The sequence below is a fragment of the Tinamus guttatus genome, unplaced genomic scaffold (genome assembly GCF_059628265.1).
Source record: "Tinamus guttatus ecotype Peru unplaced genomic scaffold, ASM5962826v1 Tinamus_guttatus_pri_ptg000073l, whole genome shotgun sequence".
Lineage (NCBI taxonomy): Eukaryota > Metazoa > Chordata > Aves > Tinamiformes > Tinamidae > Tinamus > Tinamus guttatus.
The window spans coordinates 615,045-632,418 of record NW_028288607.1 but is presented as its reverse complement, the minus strand read 5'-3'; positions in this window follow the sequence as shown (position 1 = coordinate 632,418).

Here is a 17,374-nt window from a genome sequence, read left to right as displayed (position 1 = left end):
GCCCCTTTCTCACTGTCGTCCTTCTTGGCCTTCCCGTAGCCCGCTCTTTGCCGTGGTCTGCGCGCTTGGCCCGTGAGCGGGGACGCGCCGGGGCGCAGGGTCCCCGCGCGCTCGGCCCGGTGCCCGGCGGGGGCAGCCCCGGGGTGGCGGTGCCGGGGCCTCTCCCGGGAGGCCGCAGCGCTCGTGTCCCCGGCGGCGCTGGCGACCGGCACCGTCGGCTCCGGGTTCCCCTCCCTCGGCCTCGGGGTCCCTTCGCTGCTCCCGGGGCTCGTGAAGAGCTGCTGCTCGCGGCTTCTTGCCCTGCTTGTTTGTCTGCTCGCCCCTTACTGGAGGTTGGCTTCGCTCTGCGCATTTCTGTCTCCATGTCAGGGTGAGCTTCAATGTCTGCTGCTGTGACTTCATTGCTTCTACAACTGTTTCAGTTTATACATCATCAGCTTGTGTGGCTAGGCCGAAGCTATAGAAGGTGGGGCTGTTCTTTAAGCAAAACAGCCAAAGGGAGGAGAACTGTTTCATTTGTAGCTTTAGTCTTAATTCTTGTAACATGTTTCACAGCTAAAAGTTGAGAGAGGGAAGCCTTGCTGAGCTCGTATTGACGATGTCCCTGCAGACATTGTTGGCAGTGTCTTGCTAAGACGCTCGATACGTAGGTGCGGTAACTGTTATTAACTCATTTTCTAATGCAGTGTTCTTCTGCGTGCCGAAAGGTCCTGGCGCTGTTGAAGCTGCTGCCTGGCGCCGCGCTCTCTGGAGAGCGCCGTAGGTGCCGTAACTACCTAGGAGGGGTTTGCGAGGCCGCGGCCTCCCCGGGGAGGTCCCCGAGCAGCGGCCCCGGCTGCGGAGCCTCCTGCGGACACGGGCGCCCCGGGCCCTGCGCTGGCTTTGCTGGCCGCCCGCTTCGTGTTCTCACGATCGTTGGCCGTCTGCTGTCCTCATGTACAGCGAGTTGGTTACTCTCTTCTGGGTGATGCCAAGTTAACCTTTAAAGCTGTTTAGAAAGGCTCCTCTGGAAGAGGAATATGTGTGTGCTGGGGAGCTGAGGTGAAAGGGGAGGGCCCAAGAGATCTGTTTCCTGTGAAACGGGTCTGTCTTTAAGGGCAGCTCTCCCAGCGAGCGCCTCTCTGAAGGCAGAGAAGTGTCCTCGCTGTGTGCCTGGTCGCAGAGGTGCCGCGCGTGTGTGCAGTCTGCCTGCGGCGCAAACGTGCCCAGCGCCGAGCGAGACCCAAAGGCAGCAGAACCGGCGCCCTCCTCCCGCGCTGTTCATCCAGTCTGTGTCCAGCCATTAGGGAATCTTGCAGTTCTGGCAGGATGATGCGAGGAGCAGCAGAGACATCAAATGGCTCGTTTGGGAGGGATGCAAATGAGCCTGGGAGAGGATAAAGGTAATTTAAGAAACCGTCCTCTCATCGGCTGCCCTGCGCGGCCTTGCTCTTCCAGGAGCAGTGTCGGTCATGGGGAAGGGCAGCGCTGCGGCCTGCGACGCTCCCGAGGGCAGCAAGGGGTAGTGGGGTGGGCAGCAGCCCCCTTTCCCTGCCAGCCCGTACGTGAAGCCAGGCGTTCCTCAGCGCCAGGCTCTTGCTCAAGGTAGGACCTGAGGACGTCCCTGTGGAGCAGCTAGAGCCGCGCTCCAGTGCGTCCTGCCAGCCCCCTCCCCAAATGCACTTTGAGCGCGTTCTGCTGCGGGAAGCTCTCAGATAGACGCTCTGCCTCCTCTCGAGACCCTTCTCTTCTGCTGGGTAAAAACAGATGAAACCTCAGTCCGCTCGTGCCTGCAGCGTGCAGAGCTGGTTAGTGCAGCAGAGCTGGGAGTCGTGGTCGCTCCCTCCCATCCCGCGTGAAGACTCGCCGAGATTTGCTGGGCTGCCCTGTAGGTTGGTCTTAATGGCTTATTTGCTTTAAAACCTCAGGGTAGAGGAGACTGGCACACTTCAGGAGAATCAGAGTTGCAGTGTTCTCCAAAACGGTGTAAACACAGTCCTTTTAAATCCCGCTGTAGGCAAGTCCTTAATGGGTAGTGTCTGCAATCGTCACATCTTTACCTGCCTGTACTGTGAAGAACGATCCTGCTGCAAAGCAGATCTCATGAAAGTTTGAGGAATTTTGAGATTATCAATTTGGAAAATTCTATTGACAACAAAATGCTTTCAAGGAATTCTTTTAATTCTTTCTTGGCCGTGCTTACAGGTCAGAAAGGGTTTTTGAGAGGTGTTTCAGGAGCAGAGCAGTGTAGGTGGGTATGATGGGGTAGCTCTGATGACATCGTTTGTGTCACCTTGGCCTGTGAGTATGTGACCCAGTTACAGCAGTGAGTGGTCCCTCACACGTGGCCGCTTGCAGCCGAGGGCTCACAAAGTGATTTCCCTTCTGAGCACAGCTGATGTTTGGTGCTTGCTTCAGGAATTGCGCTCGTGGGACAAGTGCTGCCGCGAGCTCGCCGTGCCCGCGAAGGAGCCTGGAGCCCCGCGCTCGCCCTCGCTTGGCGGGGTGCTCGCTGCCTGTCAGGAGGACCGGCCGGAGCAGCAGTCTGTCAGACACCCAGTGTTCTGTGCCGGTGGCTCTCCCTGGAAAGGCAGAATTGGGTGTATGATTCATCTGCTGGTGAACAGTCAGCATCAGGTGCTGCGTGCCGGCCGCAGCCGGTTATTAGCCGTGCCTTTCTCCAGACAGGCTGCGTTTGATCTGCTCTTTCATTTGGTGCTGGACTCGCCCGCTGCCGGCGCTCCGCCCGGCTCGCAGGACCGCTGCTGTGGGGTGTCGCGGCGCCGCGCTGCGCCGGGGAGGCCTGGCAGGCTGATCCCCGCTGCGGGCGGCCTCCTGCCCGCGGCCGCTGCAGGCGCGCGGCGCCAACTGCCCAGGCTAATGGGGGCTTGCGTCGCCTCCACCGCTGCAGGCGCACGGCGCCCACCGCCCAGGCTGCCGGGCGCGCGTTGCCTCCTACCCGCTGCGGCTGCAGGCGCGCGTTGCCTCTCGGTGCCTGCAGAGCAGCTTGCCACGACCCCCTGCTGCCTGGCCCTCTAATGCCCCCGAGGCAGCCGCTCACCTCAAGTGCTTGGCCATTCCCTGTTAGTGCAAAGGCTGTGAAAGTCTCTAAGTGGTTAGGGTACCTTCTGGTCCTTCAGAGCAGCAGTTTTTTCGCTCTAAAATTCTAAACTGTGAGTTTCGATGTGGCTACATTTCACGAGAGGGTGTGGGGCAGTGTGTCTCCGTAAGTGAGACCCCTCCTGGGGAGAGGGCTCGGAGGTGGCTGCTGCAGTGGTCTCAAATCGTGAATGCAAGAGCTGTACATGGAAAGTGAGGAATTTGTTATTTCTCGTGGGATATAGCTAGGGGATGCTGTGTAGTCTGTAGCCATCAAATTTGAAATAAAAGTACTTCTTGTATGGTGCCTATTTTAAGGTGTGGAATCACTGCTGTGGGACACGCAAGAGAGCCGTTCTGAAGTGAATCGATCTATTAGTAGGTCTGTGGGAAGACCATTAAACACAGTGATCCGGATGCAGTTTCTGGCTTGGGAATTTATCTCTGGCTGGTGGAAAGCATGGGGAGGAAGAGTGATGTTTGCAATGTCCTTTTTTTGTCTTTCTAGCCTCTGCTGCAGTCCTGCTTGGCAGTGGCAGGTTGCCCTCGGTTAGGTGGGCGTTTCGTTGCCGTTTTGCTGTTTCCCCCAGCAGCAGCTGCGTGGTGAAGCGCGGCGCAGGGTCCCCGCGGACGAGCGCGCTCCTTGAGACGGCGCTGCCGCCCCGGGGCCGGCGTGCCCCGGAGAGGAGAGACCCCCGCGGAGCGGGAGGCTCTGCGCCGCGGGTCCCCGTGTCGCCGCTGCCCGCGGTGCCGCGCGGCGCCCCGTGCTGCGCTCCGGCCCCGCGGCGTCACGCAGCTCCCTGCCGCGCGGGTCGGCCTTGCGGTTGGGCACACGAGACGTGGGATCTGCATCTCCCTAGGAAACAAATGCAAAATTAAACAAAATACATGTTTATATTAAAGCAGGCGGTGCTATTTAGGGTGCTTCTTTGCAATAAGGTTGTCTCTTGTGTTTGTGTGGGTGGACTGAAACAATTAAGTCATTTTAAGGCAGAATCATAAAAGAGAGATTAAAAAGAAAGAAAAGATAGTGGTTTGGTTTGAGAGAGTAAATTGTTTCATGTGTTCTGCTGGTGCAAGGATAGACGGTACGGTGCAGGCTGTTTACCAGTGATGAACACCCTGGCCGTGCTGCGTGCTCAAACTCTGCCAGCCCTCGTTAGGCCTCGCGCCCTGTCCCGTCCCTCCCGCGCAGTTGCAGCCGGCGGCCGCTCGAGCGCTCGGCCCGCGGAGCCGCAGCCTCCGGAGCTCCCGCGCGCCCGGAGCGCTCGGCCGGGCCCTCGGCATGGCCGTCGCTCCTGCAGCACTGCAGTGTTCCTGAGCCTCCCCTTTGGTTGTGCCAGCGTGAAAAGATTCACAACACGCAGTGCAATAGTCACATATCAAGTTGGCTAACTCATATCTGCCAAGGAGCCTTGAGTTGTGCATTAAAATCTTTGGTTTTTTAAGCATTAAAATCTTTGAATTGATTTTTTTTTTAAGCTTAAAACTTAAGTTATAATTAAAATATCTAGATGTACTGGTAACTTATGAAACAAATATAGGAATCTCTTGCAAATGATCTAGTTTCATCAAAAGGACAAGGTTCTTTTTTCAGTGTGATTACAATAGAAGAATACAGTAGAAGAGTTGGAAAGCACAGACAGAAATTCTTCTCCAGGCGCTCATTCTGAAGTATTAAGCATTGATCTAAGCAGTAATTTTTATACCACTTGACTTGTATTTTTGGCGTGGATCATAAAACATGCATGTGTAATGACTGCACTGGAATTGCGGTGGTTGGAAGATGCCTACGCAGCAGTTTTCACTGGCTGCCTTTCCTCGGGGCCCAGAGGCCCCGCTGCGGTAGGAGTCGTCTCGCGAACGCTCCCCTCGGCTCTCCGTGCCCCAGGAGCTGTCCTCGGCGCGGAGCCCCGTGCTCTCCCTACGACCGGAATCCCCGGTGGGCGCCGAGGCAGGTCCAGGGCGGGCAGATAACCAGGCAGAGGAGCGGGGAGCTCAGGTACGCGGTCTGCTTTGCAGTGACGCTGTGGCTGAAATCCTGTGGGCATTGGCTGCTCTCCAGCACTTCTGCATAGATTGACCCTCCTCTGCCCAGGAAGAGGAATGCAAGTTATTTCAAGTCACTGGGAAAGAATAAAACAGCTCCCCTTAGCAGACTGTAGAGGAGCCTGGACACGTTACCGGCTGTGCGATTCCTGCCGCAGACGCGGTCGGCGTTGGTACCGACGTGGCCCGGAGAAGGGCCCGTGGCTTCCCGGCGTTGTAACTGGGTCTCCTCTCCATTTCTGCTGTCGTGTTCTTTCTCCTCCTTGCCTTTTGTTGTCAAGACGGAGTACTTTAAAAAAGTTCTTCTACAACTCCCTGCCTTTATTTTTGCTATTTCTTTAACCTCAAATTAGTTGATTGTCAATTAGGCCTTTATGAACATGCCAGAAATGCTATGTAGACACTTTTACGTGTGTTTGTGGCCCTGCACATTTGCCTCAGCCTTCAGAGAATAATCTAAATGATGCCGTGTTCCGACTTGCCTGAGCAGCGCGGTGTTTTTCTGTCTCCAAGCTCCGTACACACATGTAAGACTCATGTCCTTCCCTCCGAAGCAGGGCTGTGCATAATTGTTCCGCAAAACCTGTTCTGAAGTCTGAAGCCATTTAGACCTTTCCCTCCATGCAAGTTCTTTATGACTCAGTATTTTGAAGAGTGATTATATCAATATGATTGTTCCTAAATTAGAGAAATAAAGACCCAAGCAGTATTAAAATACCTTTGAAAGAAATCTTGGTGTTTCCATGCCTTGTGCAAAAAGGCATTTTGTGGCAAAAGTGGTAAGTAGAAAAGGCTCTGTAGAAAATCTTCTTAATAATGATTTGGACCTGGATGTTGTTCAGACACTCTAATAAAACATTTCTTGGACTCTGAGTACAACAATGTCCAGGATTTTAAGGGATTTTTTTCCACTTATTCTTTTTTTCCACTAGGAAGAGCAAAATGACATGAAGTTATGGGCCGAAAGACAAAACTTTCTTGTAGAAGCTGTCAGTTTTCTTCTTGTGCAGTTACTTGAGGCTTTAAGATGAGTGTTTTTTTGAGGCTGTAAAAGAGTTTTCTACCCCTGTTAACAAAGCATCAGTTAGGAGCAAAGCTTTGCTTTGTTCCTGAGCTGGGAATCCGTAAGACCTTGGCGTGTGGAGCAGTTACAGTTACATTGGTGTGGTTCCCAGTGGATGCTCTTTATTCTGAAGAGGCCCTGTGGCGTGCCAGCAAGGGCTCCGAGGGGCCGGAAACGTCAGCGTCTGAATGGCTCTGCCTTGGCTGCGGAGCGAGGCTGCTGCGCGCGGGACGGAGCCCTCGGGGAGGGAGGCCGTGCGGGGCCTTCGCGGCCGGGCCGTGTCGGGACAGGCAGCTCCACTCCGGGGGGCCGTGCGGGGCCTTCGCGGCCGGGCCGTGTCGGGACAGGCAGCTCCACTCCGGGGGGCCGTGCGGGGCGTTCACGGCCGGGCCGTGTCGGGGCGGGTGGCTCCGCTCGTGGAGGCCGTGCGGGGCGTTCGCTGCTCGGCTGCGTCGGGGCGGGCGGCTCGCGGCTCCGCTCGGGAACCGCGGGCTCCTTGGCAGCGCTTCTCGCTCCGCAGCGGGAGCCCTTCCACGGCCTCACCGCGTTTCCTGCGAGCGCTCGCGCTGCCCGGCTGGCGCGGGCCCTTCCAGGCTGCTTTCTTGTGCAGACAAGCCTTTAATTTGCAGCTTTTGAAAGACAGTGCTGTTTCAGTCCATGCTGTTTCATTGAGTCTCACGATACTTGATGGTTCTTTTGAGCCAAGGTGGAAGAAATCAACAGCCTTCCCCTTTGAAGGGGGAGAGAGGAAGCAGGTTTGCAGTTATTCCTGGCTGTGGGGGGCAGAAGGGGAAGAGCAAGTGCATTTCTTTGGGTAAGTGTGTGTCTTAAGATGTGCAAACACAAAACGTGTGAACCAGGACACGTTTCTGGGGAGCCCAGGAGCCTCCTGGCGCTTCCCATTCCCCATTTAAAAAAAAGGCAACCAAAAAAAGGCTGTTTAGTAGTGAAGCAAACCTTCTGTTGAGGCCTTGGTGTGCTGGTGAAGTGTAAAAGTGTATGAAATACTATTTTTTTTCTTTTTTTCTCCCCAGTCGAGGCTTAGGAAGGTTCTGCTGCATTCTTCAGTTCCCCCTTGGTCCCGTTTCCATCAGCCGGGTGCGCTTGGCACAGGAGGGCAGGGCCCGGCTAGCGGCTCCCGCGCTCCGGGCGCGCTCGGCTCTGCGGCGGGGGCTCCCGTGTGCTCTGCCCCGGGCTCCCCGCGCCGCGGCCCCGCTCCGTCCCGGCAGACGGGGCGGCCCGGCCGGGTTCCCAGCGCGGGTTAGGGCAGGCCGGGCCGGGTTCCCAGCGCGGGTTAGGGCAGGCCGGGCCGCGCTGGCCCGTGCGATGGGCGGCTGAGCTGAGCGGGGGCCGCGCTGCACGGGCGGGCCCTGCCCCGGTTCTCCATGGGTTCCTGCTCAGACACGGCCATTCGCCAAGCTTTGGACTTGTCCTAGGAGCTGTTGCAAAAAAGGGTTCTTGTTTGCTATAGACCCTTTCTGTGTCCTGCTGAGGAAGGCTGCAGTAGCTGCAGTGCTGATAGGCCCCGTGCGCATGGAAACAGGCCTGTTTGGCTACCCGGGCTACTAGCAGGTCAAGACCAGTAATGAAGTAAAATGACCAGGTGCTGATACGCTGGTCTAGCCGTTCCGCGAGAGACGGCAGAAGTGTTCAGGCATGTAAATGTTAAAGCTGCATTCGCTTGCTGCTTTGATCTTGAAAGAATGTTTTAGGGGGAAAAAACGTCTGTTATTTGTCACATATAAATTAAAATAAAGGAGTGTAGTAAAGCTTTTTCCATGTGAAATAGGCTAAAATATTAATTTTTGCATTTAGTTTTTGCTCTGGGTTGAGTTTAAAAACTGGAAGGCTAATGTTCAGGCCTGTATGGGATGATTTCAGGAAATAGATGAGGTTTTAATCCCTGAATTGACCTGCCCCTGAAGCAATATTGAAGAAATACACTCTACCTTTGCTATTGCGCATTTGAAGTATAAAAACTACTTTTGGCATAAGGGATTGGACTCTTTCGGGTATAGTTTAGTTGACATCTCTTTGCTTTCTGCTTTTCATGAAAGTCAGGTAGATTGTGAGTAAAGATGATGAAATGCTCCCTCCCCGCCGCGGAGGTGGTAAAAGGTAAAAACAACTCCCTGCCCGTCTGTGCCGCTACCAAGCGGCTGCAGTGAGAGCCCCAGCGGCGCGCGGGCCCTCTGCCCGGCTGCTGCGCGCTGCGGACGGAGGTGCTGGCTGCGCCGGGCCGGAGCTGCTCTCCGCGCTGCTGCGCTCTGCTCCCTGCGCTGCTCTGCTCTGCTCCGCTCCTCTGCTCCGCTTCGCACCGCCCTGCTCTGCTCTGCGCTCCTCCACTCTGCTCCGCTCCTCTGCTCCGCTTTGCACTGCTCCGCTTCGCACCGCCCTGCTCTGCTCCGCTCTCCTCCGCTCTGCTCCGCTCGGCGCCCTGCCGTCCCCGCCGGCCGGGAGCTGCTGCCGCCCCGCCGGTGCAGGAGGCCCCGGGTGCCCCGTCCGTGCCGAGCCGCCTGCGGCGGTGCCGCCTGCGCCCTCCCTGCCGGCCGGCTGCGCTCCGAGGAGGGACAGGCCCGTCTCCTCCCCGGGGATGGCTGTTCAGGCCTAGATACCGTTAAACAATGCACTCATTTATGTTGGACAATGATTAACTATTCTTTAGGAAAGAGCAAAGAGATGTGCCAATCCAGATGTAAAATTGATTATTTAAATTGTGACTCAACTTAAGTTAAACTTGGTCATTTAAACCACTTTGATCTCAATTCAATTGGGAAGTATTTATCCCCATACCAGAAACTGAAACGAACAGCTCACCTGTGCAAATGCAAAACGCTGCTTAAAAAATTCTGCAAGAAAGCCAGGTAAAATTCCAAATAGTGTTTCTCTGACCCTGACTTGTGCTTGGGTTTTCTTTGAATCATTATGCTAATTCAATATTGCTCAGTGTATTTTGCATTTCTGTAACTACTTTTTTCCTGGTAGTGGCACAGAGAGGTCTCTGCGGTGCCGACCGTGGAATTCCCCGCTCAGCGACGCGGCCGCGTGGGGCGGCCGTGCCCAGCGTCCTCGGGCGCCGCGCGGGTCCGTGCCCGCCGAGAAGCTGGAGCGCCCGGAGCGCCGGGGCTGGGGCGGGCCGAGGCTGCGGGGAGCAGCCGGCGCGCCAGCTCCGCAAGGTCACTGCCCTTCACCCAGGCCTCATGGCGGCACCGGCCAGTGCGTCTCGAGCCCCCGCACCCGGGGCGGGCGCTCGGCTTGCGCAGCCCGGAGCCCCCGGCGCTGCCGGCGGCTGCGCGTACGAGTGGTCGGCCGGGCAGGGCTGTTACGTGGAGAGCGGGTGTTGGTGGCTGTCCATTACAGCAGGGCGCTTTAGAAAAGCAGAACCAAACTCCGGGTGAGTGTTAGCCTGGCCAGCAATGCCTGTGTGCCCTGCAAGGCTGTGTGTGCTGGGGACCTCCAGTGCCACTGCCGAGGTGACAGCTGGGCCCTCTAGAGCCTGTGGAGAGGGGAAAGCAATAAGGAGGTGTTGGTCCTGGCTGCAGAGAGCGGAGCGAGGTGTCGCGCGCGGCAGTCGCTTGTAAGAGCTGCTCGAAGCATCAGTGTGGGGATGGAGCGGGAGGAGCCCCTCTGCTCCCGCCTTGGCCTCCCGCCGAAGTGCCGTGAGCAGGAGCCGCGTGGGAGCCAGAGCCACAGCTGAAGGAGCAAGTGCTTCAGGCACCATCCACTGGTACCTCCTCACTAAGTTCTCTTTGTAAAATTAGCACGTGCTCAGGCTGACCTGGTCGTGAGCAAGGTGCCAATGCTTGAAAATGATCTGCTGGATTCAGATCCATGAGCCCCTTTCCTGGAGAAGGGAGAGCTGAAAGAAAAGTGCCAGAAGGAGCATGTGGACCTAGAGACAACCCGGAGGGTGAAAGGTAGGGAAGGTACCAGAAGATGAAGTGAAAATGGTCTCTTTGAAAGACTTGGAGTGAGTGAAAATGATCAGGGTGATAGTAGAGAGCACAGTAAGAGGAGAAATCAAGCTGTTTTTTAATTAAATCATTTGTGCCACATGAAATTTGGCTAGCTACAAAGTTGAGTACATTGTAAAAGGTATTAGAGAAGCCTAGTTAGGTCTTAGGAAAGGTATTAGGCCTTGCTCTCCTGATTCAGGCAGAAGGGTTGGTTTGATTGGGTGAAGGTTGCTTTTTTTTCTGACCAGCAAGTAACTTGCTGTAGGAGCCGTTGGCTGATTTGTGAGCCGCAAACCCGTCTAGCCCGGTTCGTGGCTCCCTGTGTTCTGGGGGTCCGGGAGGAACCTTGTGTTATTTTGTTTTCTGACGATCGCCACTGGCACAGGACAGAAGCCCTTCCATGAGGGGACAAAGATGGTTCAAGCCTAATCCTGCAGTGAAATGAAATGTTGTCTTATCCTAGCTCAAAATATCAGTTGAGTTCGTGTTTTCCAGGTAGTTTTAGAGCGGTGCCGGCCCCGGGGCGCCGCTGGGCTCCCCGCTCCGTGGCGTGGCTGCGTGCGGAGCTGCTGCGGCGCCGGCCTGCGCGCGCTTCTCCGTGCTCATCTCCGTGACTCGCTGCCCGTGATCTCAGCAAAAGGTGACCCAAAGTGGCGCTGGGGACGGCTGGGTGGCACGTGTGAGCTTCATCCAGCAGCACCACTAATACTCCTTTATGTTTAATTTCCTTTTCTAGGTCACTGTTATCTCACCTTTATGTTTTAAGAACTATGCAAAATTCTGACTGTAAGCTTTTATATCAGTTTTGTTCCTGTTGTTTTTCTGATAATCTTTTCTCTGGTTATTTTGGAGTGGAAAGGATTTTTGCATTGGGTTTGAGAGTCTGTGATCAACTCAGTTTTTCCCAAGAAAAGCTACATATGGGAAATCTGAGTAAAAGCAGGAGCTTGAAGTGCTCTGGAAGCTGGTGTGTTGCTTTTTCCAGCTTTACTGTTCCCTGCTTCATGTGCAGGCTAGATTTCCAGATGTCGTTTTGGCTTCCAGATAGCAAACAGGGAACAGGCGCCCGGCCGGCCCCGCGCTGGCGGGAGAGGGGAGGCGGCAGCAGCGCAGTGCGGCGCTGAGCGGCGCCCGCTGCGAGAGGGGCACGGAGCTGCCCACGGAGCTCGAGCAGCACCAAGCGTCACCCGCTCGCGTGGCGGCCGCGCTTGGTGCCCGTGCGCGAATCTGTTCCTCTGCCTGTGCCTCATTCGAAGCCCCTTTGCCCCTGTTCACTCCTCCCGTGCGTGGCCATGCATGTGGGGCGAGGATGTGGAGCTGGGCAGGGGGACGTGTCAGCCGCTCTGAGCTCAGATCCAGCTGCGGAGCGCGAGGGCGTTGGGGCTGCGGAGCTCGCGCAGCCCCCGCAGGCAGGTCCCGCCGTGCCGCGTGCCCGGGGCCTCCCGAGGGGGCAGCGGGAGCCCCGCGTCGGCTCTGCGCCCAGCGTGCTCCTCCGTGCCCGCGCCGGGCGCGGGGCCGGCGCCGTGGGCAGCCCTGAGGGCGCCGGGAGCAGCAGCCCTCGCCGGGGCCGTGCCGAGCCGGTACGTGTGCTGCCTTCTGCGCGCCCCGTTGCAACGGGGTGAACAGATACATCTGCTCTCTGCTATTTCTTTTCCTCTCCTTTCTGCCCCGCTCACTCTGAAAATGTTTGCTTTTTAAATGAGAGCTGCTGCTCTACTTTTTAAAAAGGTGAATTCTGTCATCCACGTTGTTGAGAGAAGGACGCGGAAGCTTCGGCTCCGTGAAGAGCTTCCTTGCCCGTCCCTCCCCGCAGGGCCGCCCCGCGGGCGTTGCGAGGGCTGCGCGGGGCCGTGGTGCGCGGGCCGGCGGGGCTGCGGCTCCGGGGATCCGTCCCGCTGCGCCGCGTTCCCGCAGCGCGTGCCTGCCGCAGCAGGCTGGCGTGACGGGGCAGCGCCCTCCTTGGCCGCCCGGCAGGAGGGCTCCGCGGGGCGGCTGCGGCGCCGCTGTCCTGCTCGTGTGGCTCGTGATTCACGCCAAGCCTGAGCGTTTTCACGCCAGCCTGGCCTGTTTTGTGAGAATGCTTCTAGGTGCCTCCATCCGTTTTACTGTGATTTCCCTGCTGTCTGTTCAGCCAAAGCCAAGCTGGTTCCTGGCCCGGGCGCGCTCGGGAGCAGGCGCCGCTGCGCTGCTCTGTCGCGGCAGCCGCACGGTCTCGGAGCCCTCGTGCTGCCCAGTGCTGCTTTGTTTCTGCAAGCAGGAAGTTTCGCAGCCTGAAACTCAAATGTTTCTACTTGATGCTCAGAAGGTGGATAAAAAAATGCCGATTCCTGTGGAGCTGGAGCCAGCCTTGCTGATCTAGCTTTGCATTTGCACTAAGCAGTGCTATGAAGTGGAAGCCTTTTAATGCTGACTGGTGGGTGGACCTGTGCACCGGTATTGTCAGTCGTGCTGGCCAGTTTGGTTATGAAAACTGCCAGGGTGTCCGAAACGTCCATGTGGGTGTGTAAAACGGCCCGTGCCTCTCTGCAGGAGTGGCTTCTGCCAAAAGCTGCTGGAAGGAAGTCTGCTCGCTCCCCCCGTTTGTGCGCTCTCGTCTGGGAGGGCAACGGCTCCGTGCCGATGCTGCCTGCTGTCGAGAAGAAACAGACCCGCGGCCTCGCTAAGCCTGACCTCAGTGCGGTCGTGTCCGGAGGGGTCTCCTGCTCCTCCCTAGCTAGAAGGGCTCCCATCCCCAGGGCGCTGGGGCACCTCCTTGCATTTCACAGAGGTCGTTTCCAACAGCTGCTTTTCTTCCTGCCTTGATGCTCCTGATGCTGTCGAGCTGTGGGAGTTGCTGGTGGACACGCGTCACCGTCTCGCCTGGCTCAAGAGAGCACTCCTGCTGTTTGGACGTAGTGTGGCCATGCCCGTGGGCGCGTTGCTCTGGGCTGTTCCTTTGCTTGGGAGCAGCGCGAGGCTCGGCCGTGCGGAGCGTTCCGGTGCGTCTGCCTTCACGCGAGCGCCCGGCCGCGAGCACGTGCACAGTCAGTTGTTCGTCCGAGGTGGCGAATATCAGGGATTGGTTAATTTCTGTGTCTCTAAGGGACATTAAAACAAAAGTTTGGATGAATTTGTGGAACGGTTGTAAATACATCTGTGCAGCCGGGTCTGGCAAGGCCGCATGAGGTGTACGTGTCTGAAAACCTGTGGCAAACTGTCTGGAAGGGCAGACGGATCGTGGTACTCTGAGAGCAGCATCAGCAGCGCGTGTGGGAAGGGCCCCGTGCCCGAGGGTTGCTCGCCGGCAGCAGCACCCGCTGGTGGGGTGGTGGTGGACGTGGCTGACCCGAGGGCTGCTGAGGGCCTCTGTGCGCCGGGGAGGCGGCGGGAGCAGCGAGTGCCCTGGCTCCCTGCGCCGCTCTGAGGGCTGCAGGGCGGCCCGGGCTCCGTGGAGAGCGCGCGGGAAGGGCAGCGCTCGCAGGGATGTGCGGGAGCAGCCGTGGGCAGGGATAACGGCGGAGCGGGTCGGGCTCGCACGGCGGGGCTGGAGCGGAGCCGGGGAGCGAGAGCGCCAGAATAACCCTGGGGTTAAGGACGGCGCGGGGAGCGCGAGGAAGGAGGGCTGCGTTACGGTGCTCTGCGGGGCCCTCTTCCTGCAGGCAGCAGCCTGGCTGCGGCTGGGGAGCAGGCAGGAGGCCGCCGCGTGCCCTGCGCTCCCCGCGCTTCCGCAGCCTGCGCGGCCCTGCGGCGAGGAGGGCCCTGCGGCGAGGCGGCCCCGCTGCGCCCTGCCGCTCCGGCAGCCGTGCTGCGCGGCCCGGGCGCCGGCACAGCGCCCGCCGAGGAGGCTGGCACGCGCCGATGGAGCGTGGGGAGCGTCCGTTTCCAGTCTCACCCCACCTCCCTTGGCTTGCCGGCGCTTTGGAGCAGTTGAGCTGTAAATGCCAACCAAACCACATGCCAGCCTGGCTCGTTCCCATCCCTTCACCTGTCCTGCTGTGTAGCAGCCCCCTGCCCTTGAAGAGCTGCTCTGACCCCACGGCCTGACACCCCACCTGCTCCTCCCAAGCCTCTGTTGCTCCGTGCCCCACGTGGGAGCGGGCAGGGTCCCCTGCTCCTGCCCCAGTGCGCGGGCAGGGTCCCCTGCTCCGGCCCCTGCTCCTGCCCATGCGCTTCCGCGGCCGCTCCGCGCTCCGGAGAGCGGCTCCGCGCGTCGCTCCGGCCGTCCCCGCGGGCTGGCTGCGTCTCGCGGCCGGCTCTGCGCGTTTGCTGAATCATGCTGCGGATGCGCCGCTCTGCCAAGCAGCGAGCGGTAACGCACGCTCTGAGCAGACTGTAATCCGTGTGCCGTGGATTGCCTTCTGGTTAGGACCCTTGCACTGCGGGGGAAGGAGGGCGTTCCTGTGCCAGCATTATGGACCCCGGGAAAATCACTACAGTGCCTCAGGTCTGCTCAGGCCGGCAGAATCCTCCTGGGGCTTCTGATGTGCAGATGAGGCCGGTTCCTGGCGGTGAAGCACTTAACCATAGATAAGGGGTCGCAGAAGGGGCCCTCGCAGGGCGCAGCCTTGCAGGAGCTCCGTGACCGCTTTTAGGCTCCACATCCCGCCTGATAACATCAGCGGCTGGAAATGAAAAGCATTTGCACCTCTTAAGATCCCTGCATACGTGAAAACACAGAAGGGGCTGCAGTGAGACACTGCCTAATTTATACGTCTGTCGGATCCAGTGCCTTTGCCCTTGGGGTGGGCCTGGCAGAGCGAGGGGGGTTGTCTCTAAACACTGCTGGTGCTCACTGCGCCATTAGATTAAAAAAAGGGACCCGAGGCTGTCATCCCCCCAGGCTAAGCTATGCACTTCATTTGTTTATTTATTTATTGTTGAATTACTGTAGCTTTTTTAGAAGAGAGCCGGGAATTTTGCTGAGACCAGAGCTAAAGGCTGTTTTTCAGACACGTTTGGCTCCTTGGCTTTGCTGTGTTTCACAAATGCTGCTGAATGGCTCTGAGGAGCTTTTGACAGGCTGTTCAGAGCTGCTGAGCAGCGTTGCGGGATGCTGCCGTGCGCAGAGCTGCCCCGCGCGCCGCGGGGCCGGCCAGCTCTGGGCACCAAGAGCTGCACCCTGCTGCCAGGCTCCGCGGTGGGATGTTTCCATGGCCTCGCTACGGCCAGGGCCCCAGCACACATTGAATAGCCAGGAGTTAATGGAAATTGTCTCTACTCTGTGTGGATGCTTCGAGTAGCCTTAGCAGGTGAGTGGTATCTAGGCTTGTCTGTAGTCCCGTTTGCATTTATTTTAACAGAAACTTTCCATTGCCCGGCTGCAGCAGAGCTGCTCCCGCCAGCCGCAGTCTGCGGGAACCCTCCGTGAGCCGCCTCGTGCCCAGGTGGCCATCAGATGTGTGCGGCGTGATAAATATGTCTGTGTTTAGTGATCAGGGCACTTACTGGGCTGCTGAAACGCGTGAGAAGCAGCAGTAAGCATGTACGTCTAGGCGGGTGCCTGGAGTCGGTATTCACGTGAGGCCCGGGCGCGCGTGCCCAAGACGCACCGCAGTGCTCGCCCGTCGCTCCGGGGCGCGGGGCTGCTCGCGGCCCCCGCGAGCCGGCCGTGCCCGCCGGCGTCTGCGCGCGGAGCTGCCGTCCTGAGCGCCGGGACGCTCGCGGCGGTGACGTGAGCAGTGCAGCCCGCAGGCACCAGCGCAGCGGCTGAGCAGCTCCGGGAGCGCTGCGGGGTGAGGGCTCTGCACGGGAGGCCTTGCCCGGGGCGCGCTCGTCATCCTGTGTTGAACGTACCTGCCCCGCAAAGCAAGCGGTGCCTAGAGAGGCACACGTGGCTTCCACGGCCCCGGCAAGTTGCAGTACACGTTGGGCTTTTCAAATGAAGTTGAAGGTGCCTGTGCCGCTGTGGCGCTCGAGTAAGATGGAGTTAGCGGCAGGCGATGCAGGCCGTGTCCCCGCGCCAGGCTGCTCTCCCGGGGCCAAGACGAGCCCCCTGGAGCGGCTGTGCCGTGACGGCGGCGGTGCTTTGCGCGGCGCCCGTCCAAGGTTTATTTTTGTCCGCTGACTTAATGGGCTGTGTCGGGCCGGGTGTGCGGAGCAAAATGGCACCCGGCGAGGGCTGCTGAGGTCTCCTGGGAGGGTGCGCGGGCCCCGGCGGCCCGAGCACGCGCGGTGAGAGCGGAGCTTCCCCTCCTCGCTGTGCCGCTGCCTGCAGGTACCCGGCAGCGCCGCCACCGCGCTGCCCGCGGGCGCTGGCCGGCTCCGGGCGCACTGCCAGCCCTCGCCCGCTCCCCCTCGTGCGCGGGACTGCGCGGGGCCGCGCGGCCGTCCCGGGCAGGGAGGCTCTGCAGCAGCGCGGCGGCAGGCGCCGGGTTCAGCTGCTCCCCTGCAGCCTCCCTGTGTGGAGGCCGGCGCTGCCCCGGCTCTCGCAGCGGCCTCGCTCTGCTGGCCGCGCGCTGCGTGCCGGCCCTCCAGGGAGCTTGCACAAACAGCCGCCCGCTCACCGGGCTTTTTATAGACGCCCAGCATGCGGGGCCGGGAGCCTCCCGGTGGCCACGGAGCGACTCCTTTGGGGCGACCTGCTGAATTCCTGGGCGCGGGCACCTTGGTTTCGGTGGCTGTGACGTGGGGGCAGGGGTACCTGTTCTGCGTTAGCCGCAAGCGCGTATGACAATTTGGTGTGAGCTGGGGCCTGCTGCCAAGGCCGTTTTGCAGCCCGCGCCCTACATGAGCGGCAAGGCTCGCGTCGTGGCTGCCCGGGGCAGGGGCTGCTGCTTGCGGGGCACGTCTGGGCGCCTCCTTCCCCGGGTGCGGAGCGCGGGGCAGCGGGCGCGGGGCAGCGGGTTCGGAGCGCGCCGCCGCTCGCGGAGCGGCTCTGCGGGGGCGAGCGGAGCCGTGCGCTCAACAGGGGCCAGCAGCTGGCAGGGCCCTCCCGCGTCCTGCTCCGGCGGCGCAAACCGGAGCTTTCCGAGGTGCCGCGGTGCCAGAGGAGCGGGGCACGGCCGTGGCCGGCCCGGCTCGGCACCGGGACACCCAGCTGCTCCCGGGCAGAGCTGTCCTCCGGCTTCGCTGCCTTATCCTTGATTGCTTTGTGAGCACGCGGTGTCCAGCTTTGTGTCCGTGGGTTTCCAGCACAACTGCTGGGAGCTGAACGCTCGTGTGCGGCGGTGCCCACACACAGCTTTTCAGACTTGCTAACTTATTTCGGAAAGAAGGCGCAGTAAAAATGAGACTACTGCAATCCAGCTGT